This window comes from Hipposideros armiger, unplaced genomic scaffold, assembly GCF_001890085.2.
Source record: "Hipposideros armiger isolate ML-2016 unplaced genomic scaffold, ASM189008v1 scaffold_31, whole genome shotgun sequence".
In the NCBI taxonomy this organism is placed as follows: domain Eukaryota; kingdom Metazoa; phylum Chordata; class Mammalia; order Chiroptera; family Hipposideridae; genus Hipposideros; species Hipposideros armiger.
The window spans coordinates 1658178-1667359 of NW_017731381.1; positions in this window are offsets into that span (position 1 = coordinate 1658178).

Sequence of the window (9182 nt, forward strand, 5' to 3'; positions counted from 1 at the left end):
GGGAGTCAAGTGGCCCACCCTTTGCACAATCGAGTCCTTTGCCCACAAATGATGATATAACATAAATGAGGTGGGGAAAGACTGGGACTCCAGACAGAGGGAGCAGCATTATATGCCAAGTCATAGAAGCAAGAGAAAGCACTGGGAGGTGTGGGAGCAGGAGGAAGGGGGAAGGTAGACTTGTCAATATTACTACTCTTAAACTTAAGAAAAGTCAGTAGCATGGAAGAAGTTAAACACGCACAGAGACATAAATGTTATATAACTAAGAAATCAATAGGAGAGTCCATAATTGATTCACAAATGAGTGGTACAGGTACAGGCAAAGGAAAGATCTGGAAGCTGCACTCAGGAGAGGCACCAGGCTTGACCTCCAAAGTGTCAGGTCTGCAGAAGGGAGTGGGGTTAATGAAATCTGACCCTTAAAATATTGGGTTGTCGGAAAAGTCATGATGCATTTTTGCAACGAAAAACAAAAAATACGTCATGACTTTTCCTGCAGCTCCCAGGGACCTGTGGGTAGGCACGGGAGGGAAAACAGAGACAGCTAAGTAGCTTTTAGCTGCACCCATTCATGGAGATGTCTTCGCCTGAATTCTCCAAAATGCAGAGCGTGATTCTTATAGGACAGGCATGAGAGGTCAAAGGAGTATGCAGGGAAAGAGAGCTGATGCCAGGATGGTTATTCATCTGGCCTCCACTAAGTGTGGCTGATTGCTTCTGCTAAAGGGATTATCCTCTGAGAAGCCACATAAAATGAGTCTCAGAATATCCTGCAGGAGGGGGAAGGGAAGGAAATTAATCCACCAGCTCCTCTCTCATTGGCTAAAGAGTCATTCCAGTTGTTCATGCATAGGTGCCAAGTGGAGTTCCGTGTTGTCCCAAAACTCAAGAGGCATGTAGCAGGGCCTTGAGGTCAAGCGTTATCAGGGTGTGGCTGTGTGAAGTCACATGGAGCCCAGGAAGAGCTGGATACCACAGCAGCTGCTGGAGTAAGAGATGGTTGACACTACGGCTCTGAAGGTCTGCTATGGGGGTAACACCACTGAGGCACAGCTTTCTGTAACATATGAGGTGTGATCAAAAACTACAGTGAATGTTTAAATTTTCTTTTATCATTATTACAGTAAAAGACACATTGCTATTAATCCCCCTCAAAAAACTCCCCCTGGCTTCAAACACACATCCCATTGTTCTTACCACTTTCTGAAGCAGCTCTGGAAGTCCTCTTTCGTGAGTGCCTTTAGTTGCAGTGTCGTGGCTGCCTCAATGTCCTGAATCGATTTAAAACGTTTACCTTTCATGGTCATTTTGACTTTGGGGAGGAGCCAGAAGTCGCACAGTGTCAGATCCGGTGAATAAGGTGGATGAGGACACACCGTAATGTTTTTATTTGACAGAAATTGCTATACCAGAAGTGATGTGTGTCACGGAGCCTTTCCGTTGTGATCAACAAATACAGTGAATGCTGCTGCCAAGTGCCATCCAACGGAAAGGCAGCGATCTTCAATACTGGAAGTAGAACCTTAGTAATGGTATGTGACAAGTTTCAACTTGTTTGGTGCAGTCAATCTGGTATGAGCTACAGTTGAGAGAAGGTGTGTTTTAAAGTGTGCAATAAGTCATCCTCCATCATGACAACGTTCCATTCACACATCGCTTCTGGTGCAGCAATTTCTGTCAAACAAAAACATTACTGTTTGTCCTCATCAACCTTTTTCTCTGGATCTGGTACCATGTGACTTCTGGCTCTTCCCCAAAGTCAAAATGATTCAGGACATCGAGGCAGCCATGGCAGTGCAACTAATGACACTCACAAAAGAGGACTTCCAGAACTGCTTCAGAAAGTGGCAAGAATGATGAGATAAGTGTGTTTGAAGCGAGGGGGAGTATTTTGAGGGGGATTAATGGCAATGTGTCTTTTACTGTAATAAATTTTTTTATTTAAACATTCACCATATTGCTTGATCACACCTCGTATAGTATGTCTATGTTTATAAAGGCCCCAGAAGAGCAATCCTTAGGAGCTCTGAAGGGGAGCCACAGAAGGGCTCCCAGCAGTTCTAGAACTTTGGGATAGTAGCTCCATAAACATGGTTGCATCCTGCCTGGCCGTGTTCTCTTTTGCCTTCCTTCCTCCATCCACTTGTCTGTTTCCTCCATTAGACCATGAGCTTCTGTATTATTATTTTTTGTATATATGTATATATATATATATATATATATATATATATATATACACATACAGTTGCAGAGAAAAGGCTATTTTCATCAGCCCATTTCATTTTCCTTTTGGGCTCGTAGCAAAACTACATTTCTCTGTAGTCAGGTAGGCCCATGTGACTGAACTCTGGGAAATGAAATTTGGAGAGAAGTGATAGATATATCCCACTTCCGGACATCCCCCAAAACTTCCTGTGTGAACCTCCAAACTGTCCTCCATTCCTCAGCTGCTGACAAGATACAAAAATACCCGGTAGAGGACCGAGAGGCCCCAGAAAATGGCAATGGAGTGAGCCTGGGTCCCTGACTGACTGCACGGAGCAGGACCCTTGTGCTTACTTGCAGTGAACTATGCTGTGAGGGAGAAATAAAGCGTCATAGTGTCGAGTCACTGAAATAGGAAGGTTGCTTGCTATAGCTATTAGCACACTCCAGCTAATACAGTGTTTTTCTAACTTCCTTTGATTCTATGTCCCTCCAGAGCAAGGATCAAGTTTACGTGGCTTTGTACCCCAAGTACTTGTGTGATGCCTGACACATAGTAGGCATTGCTTGAAGTGTAAATGGGTGTGAATGAGCTGATACCTAAGCCTGGTCCTAAAGGATCAGAGGTAGAATGTTAGGCAAGATGGTGGGTAGAGAGTGATATACTCAGAGGGACATGGCATGTGAAGAGCAGAGAGGCTGCACACACAGTTCTCAGCAGCGCAAATGGTTTGATGATGTGAGAGGGAGATGGCTAGGATGACGCTAGAGAGACAGCAAGGGCCATATCACAAAAGGTCTTATTCATTACAGGAAAGAGTTGGCACTTTATCCTACAGGAATCAGTCAAGGATTTTAAATAGGAATGTGATATCATCAAGTTTATGTTTAAGAAAGACCTCTCTGGCAGCCTAGGAAGAGGATGGATTAGAAAGGAAGAAGCAAGGGCCGGCCAAGTGGCACATTGGTTAAGAGTTGGCTTGGGACACCATCTTTGAGCAGCAGGGCCCCAGTTTGGATCCCACATGAGGGCCAGTGACACTGCGCCCTCTACATCTAAGATGGTGAACAACAGCTCAACCTGGAGCTGGACTGCCTTGAGTCACCAGCAACAGCATAGGCTGCAGCCCCTGCTGCAGTGGGCTGCCGTGAGCTACCATGAGTGGCTGGCAGCTAGTGTGAGCGGCCAGCAGCTGGCGTGAGCTGCCATGAGTGGCTGTCCAAAGGCTGGTGAGCGACTGCTTCACCTGGGAAGAGTGCAACCATAATACCAACATGGGCCAGTGAAGCGACGCCCTTCACAACTAGACTGAAGAACAAAAGGACAGCAACTCAAAAAAAAAAATCTTTAAAAAAAAAAAGGAAGAAGCAAGAATGTGAATTTATTATTATTATTATTAGTTCCAGGTGTACAAAACAATGCACTAGTTATACTTTTCACCCCTCACAAAGTGACAAACCCCCTCCCCCATCCACTGCCCCCCCACCCCCGATATCATACTTATCTATTACAATCCCATTGACTCCATTCCCACACTATACTCCACATCCCATGACTATATATGTATTAAATTATAGTTGACATATAATATTATTCAACGGCAGCTTCAGATGTACAGTGCAGTGGTCAGACCTCGAAGTCATCTATGAAGTGGTCTCCCTTATAAGACTTGAGTATCTGGCCCCCTAAAAAATATTTACAACATTATTGGTTATATTCCCCAGACTGTCTTTTCTGTACTTGAGACCATATTGTAGCTACCAATTTATGTTGTCTCGTCCCTTCCCCTTCTCCTTTATCCCCACCCCCTCCCAACTAGCAACCATCACTTTTTGCTCTGTGTCTTTGAGACTCTTTCTGTTTATGTTACTCATTTATTCAGTTCTTTAGAGTCCACATATGAGTGAGCTCATATGGTATTTGTCTTTCTCTGACTGACTTATTTCTCTAGGTCCATCCATATCGTTGCAAATGGTACGATTTCCTTCTTCTTTATAGCTGAGTAATACTCCATTGTGTAAATGTACCACAGTTTCTTAATCCAGTTGTCTACCGATGGGCATTTCGATTGTTTCCAAGTCTTGGCTATTGTAAATAGCACTGCAGTGAACATAGGGGTGCATATATGTTTTTGAATTAGTGTCTTGGGTTTTTCTGGATAAATACCTAAGAGTGGAATTGCTGGGTCATACAGTAGTTCCATTTCCATTTTTTTGGGATACCTCCATACTGAGTTCCATAGTGGCTGCACCAATTTGCAATCCCACCAACTATGCACCAGGGTTCCCTTTTCCCCACAACCTCACCAGCACTTGTTTGTTGATTTATTGATGATAGCCATTCTGACCGGATTAAGGTGGTATCTCATTGTGGTTTTTATTTGCATTTCCCTAATGATTTAGTGAGGTTGAATATTTTTTCATATGACTGTTGGCCATCTGTATGTCCTCTTTAGATAAATGTCTCTTCATATCCTTTGCCCATTTTTTAATTGGGTTGTTTTTTTGGTGTTGAGTTGCATGAGTGTTTTATAAATTTTGGATATTAACCCCTTAGCAGATATATTGTTGACAAATATCTTCTCCCAAGAACGTGGATTTTTTAAAGCAACATTCCCTTTTGCCCCCAAATCATTCATCCCATGAGGTTTTGGGGTCAAGCTGGTTTGGTAAGTTGTGCATACTCTAGCCCCTTTCCATCACTCAGTAGCATATTAAAAACTCTAAGAATTAATGAAATCTTTAAACTTTAACATAATAGATCTCAAATTATTTGACCACAGAACCCCATTTTCATGAATACCTATTAAAACTGGCATTAGGATTAGATTAGCCTGCATTTCACAGGACATAATAAAATTGAAGTCTACTTTTGTCTTGCATAAAGAAATCTGGGAAGCAAAAGTGGCATGGCAGCAATATGGTGTTGTGAGTGATTCAGGCTTTAGTAGTTTTGCTCTGCCATCCTTAGCTTTCATACCTTGGTCCAAGATGGCTACTGGAGCACCAGCACCTTATGTCCTTGGAAGGAAAATGAAACGGCAAAATAGAAAAAGGGGAGTTGAGTCATATTCCTTAAACCACTTGCCTGGAAATACTACACATCACTGCTGCTTATGTCTCATTGCCCAGAACTTGGTCACATGGCCACACCAAGCTGCAAAGGAGGCTGGGAAATATGCTATTTTAGTTCGCTTGACTTTGTGCCAAGTTAAAAATTGAGGTTTTGTCACCAGCAGTCTCTGGCACAATGTCCCACACACACACACAAAATGTTCCACAAAGTATAAGTTGGGATAAGATAAAATGACAAAATAAAGAGATTGATTTAAAAAAAAAATTTGATCAGCTTTATTGAGGTATAATTCACTTGCCATACTGAAAGCATACAGTTTGATGGTTTTTGGTAAATTTATACAGTTGTAAAATCATCACCACATTCCACTTTTAGAAAGTTTTCATCACCCCCAAAAGTTCTCTCTTCCCATTTATAGTCAATCCCCCTTTCCACCCCAGACTCAGGCAACTGTTGATCAGCTTTTTTCTCTATAGTTTTGCCTGTTCTAGAGATTTCATAGATACAGAATAGTGCAATATGTAGTCATTTATGTCTGGCTTTTTTCACTTAACACCTTTGTGGTTCACCCATGTTGTAGAATGTATTGTCACTTCATTCTTTTTTATTGCTGAATGGTCTTCCATTGCATGCCTATGCCACCTTTTGTTTATCCACTCACCAACTGATGGGTATTTGGACTGTTTCCACTTTGGAGCTAGTATGAATAACGCTGCTGTGAACATTCATGTAACGTCTTTGTGCAGACATGCGTTTTCATTTCCCTTAGGTAGATAGATAGCTAAAGAGATTGATGTTTACAATTGAACGCACTCACTGAAAGGATTTTTATCGACTGCTTAGGACTGGCAAGTACTATACTAGGTGCCAGGGATACAATGGTGAATAAAAGTCAGCCTAAACTCAGCCCCTCATGGAGCTAGCAGTCTATGGAGGAGACAGGCATTAGTCAAACAAATACCGTATTTGCCGGCGTATAAGACGATTTTTTGGCCCTGAAAAATATGCCTCCAAGTGGGGGGTCGTCTTATACGCCAGGTACACTTCAGATAGACTGCCCATAGTGCTTGCCCCGTGCCATAGTGGCCTCCCGATGTCCGCCCACTTCATTCCACATACCGTTCAGGCATCAGCAGCGCTGCTGGGTGTATGCTCGGCTGTTATGCGATTTTGCTGTTATGCAATTTTACCACACTCGCAAAATCTACGGTACCAGTCTATAGAGTGTGTTTTCTTTAGTGAATTACCGGTATGTTTACCGGTAATAAACTTGCACTGTTTTATGTATATGTTTGATTACATACAGCCTTGTGACAGTTTTCCTGCATGTCATAAGCATTTGAATATAAATTAAAATGTTGAAATCAAATCTGATATTGTTTTACCTTTTATTTGGTGTGTGGAAGGTGTGCGGAAGAGGGGGTAGTCTTATACGGCGAGTATATAACAAACTCTGTATTTTGAGTGGAAATGTTAGGGGGTCGTCTTATACGCCCAGTCGTCTTATACGCCGGCAAATACGGTATAACAAACATCACAGCAGTAAGTGCTGTAAAGGAGGGGTACGTGGTGCTGCAAGAGGCTGTGCTGGAAGGATCTGCCTTGGTCAAGGAGGACAGGAAACCTGCCCACGAGCTGAGATCCGAAAAATGACATGAACTCATATCACCCCAATGAACTTTGTCCTTCAAAGCAATGTCTTATGAAGGTGATACACTTACTTCCAATAATACTGCCCTGGCAAACAATTCTGAGCCCTTTCACTGGTGGGCTGGTCCCCGGCCTGTGTGTCCTCAGTTAAAGTCCTTGCGTTTTAGCCTCTCAGAGTGTTTTGTTTTCTGATTAGACCATGACTCATATAACAAGCCACATAAGAAAATCAGCTGCATCCCTGGAGAATCACATCTCGCTTATTGCCCAAAATGGAATTCCCCTGCTCGATCACAGAGCTTCTTCTCCAGAGCTGGTGGAGAGGGGTTCATGGCAGTTTGCAAGAATAAATTTAAAGATGTAAAAGAAGGAAAGTGCGCAAACTCAGCTCCTTTCCGCTCAAAAATCATGTGTGTATGTCTTGCTACTGGAAAGATTCCAAACAGAGTCCCATGCCTGTGGAGGCAGCTCCCAAAGAAGAAAGAAAAGAATGTGTATAGGCTGTGGCAGAGCCCTGACCTGCCAAAAAGTACCCTACCCCCCAGAACAAAACTGGAAGAATAGTTAAACCCACAGGCTTTGGAACCTGAGAGATCTGGTTCAAATCCCAGCTCTAACGTTAGTGACCTTAGGAAAGTCACTTAACTTACAGTTTCTTGATTCTGATAATAGGGTTGTTGTGCGGATTAAATGACTCACACAAACTACTTAGCACATGGTAACTGCTCAACAAATTGTTAATTACTACATTATTATTACACCCTTTCCTGTGGCTCCTGTTTTCCATATCCTCCTTTCTGTTGATTTGTTCTTTTTGAAACATATTAATTCCACTGATTTGACTGAAGTCAATCTCTGTTCTTCTCCCCTTTGGTCTGAGGGACCTTCTGTCTTTTAGAGTGCCTTCTGCTGGTATCTGGCCTCCATCCCTTATGTATTAATCCGACTGATTTAACACTTAAAGTGCTGCAGAGCTCTCTCACCCATGTATAGCACGACTACTTTTTTTTTAATTTGAGTTACTTTCAGTAACTATGATTTATGGAAAGTCACACTTCAAATGTTCTTGGGCAGGGTTTTTTTAAAAACCACCGGTCACCCTATCCTGAAAGAGCTCCATAAATCTTTCACTCTCACTCAGGAGTGTACTTTCCTGCAGTGACAGACAATTTTAGCCATAAAAACTTGCTTAAGCTGAGGCTTTTCACCAAGCCTCAAGTCTTTGTGGAATCCTTTCCCTTATATGCACAATTCTACCCTCAGCATTACTGACCAATTTAGAGGCTCTACCATCTGCAAGCTGACAATATAACAAAGTAATGCTGTTTACACTCTAGGACTAAAGCACTATGATTTTTAAAATTAATTAAATAGTTTCCATGTTTTCCCTGAGGTAAAACATGGCAGCCATTTTCCAAGATGGCCCTCACTGATCTCCATGTGCTAGGATTCACACCCTAATATTGTCCCCTCCTATATCAAATAAGGCCAACTAGGAATGGATTGTAATGTGAAATCCTATGTATCATCTCTGGACATTGATTTTCTAGATGGAATTATTTCATCTGTAAATTGGGGGTAGTGCCCTGTGGAGGTGATGTCTCAGAGTTGTTCTAAGGGTCAAATGAGATGCAGCATGTGAAAGAGCTTTGGCACAAACCCAGAAATTCTTGTCGAGGGTTTCAGGTGTAGCATTTTATACACAGGACATCAAAGTATAAACCTGTTTTGTATAATTGGCACATCTTAGTGATGACCAGAGTTTATAGTCATAAACCAGTGGCCTCACATTGTTGAGATGTCAGTGTCTTCAAAATCTTTTGACTCAGGGCCCTAGAATCTTCCAACTGCTAAGGAGTGACATCTGCTAGTCAGTCATAGAGAATTGCCCAGGGCATTCATTTCTGAAATATTCTTTTGTCCAAGGCTCTGATAGCAGCACACTTTCCATTAAATCTTTCTTGAACAGTTGTAAAAAATTTTTTCAATTACTGTTGACATATATTATTAGTTTCAGGTGTACAACATAGTGATTAGACAGCTATATAACTTATGAAGTGATCACCCCATAATTCTAGTACCCATCTGACACCATACGTAGGTATTACAATATTATTGACTACGTTCCCTATGCTGTACTTTACATCCCCACGATTGTTTTTTTTTTTTTTTTGCTGAGCCATCCTGCTACCTGTTGGCAGCTCAGCGGCTGCTCAGCTCGGGCTGGACTCGAACCGCTGTTGCTCAG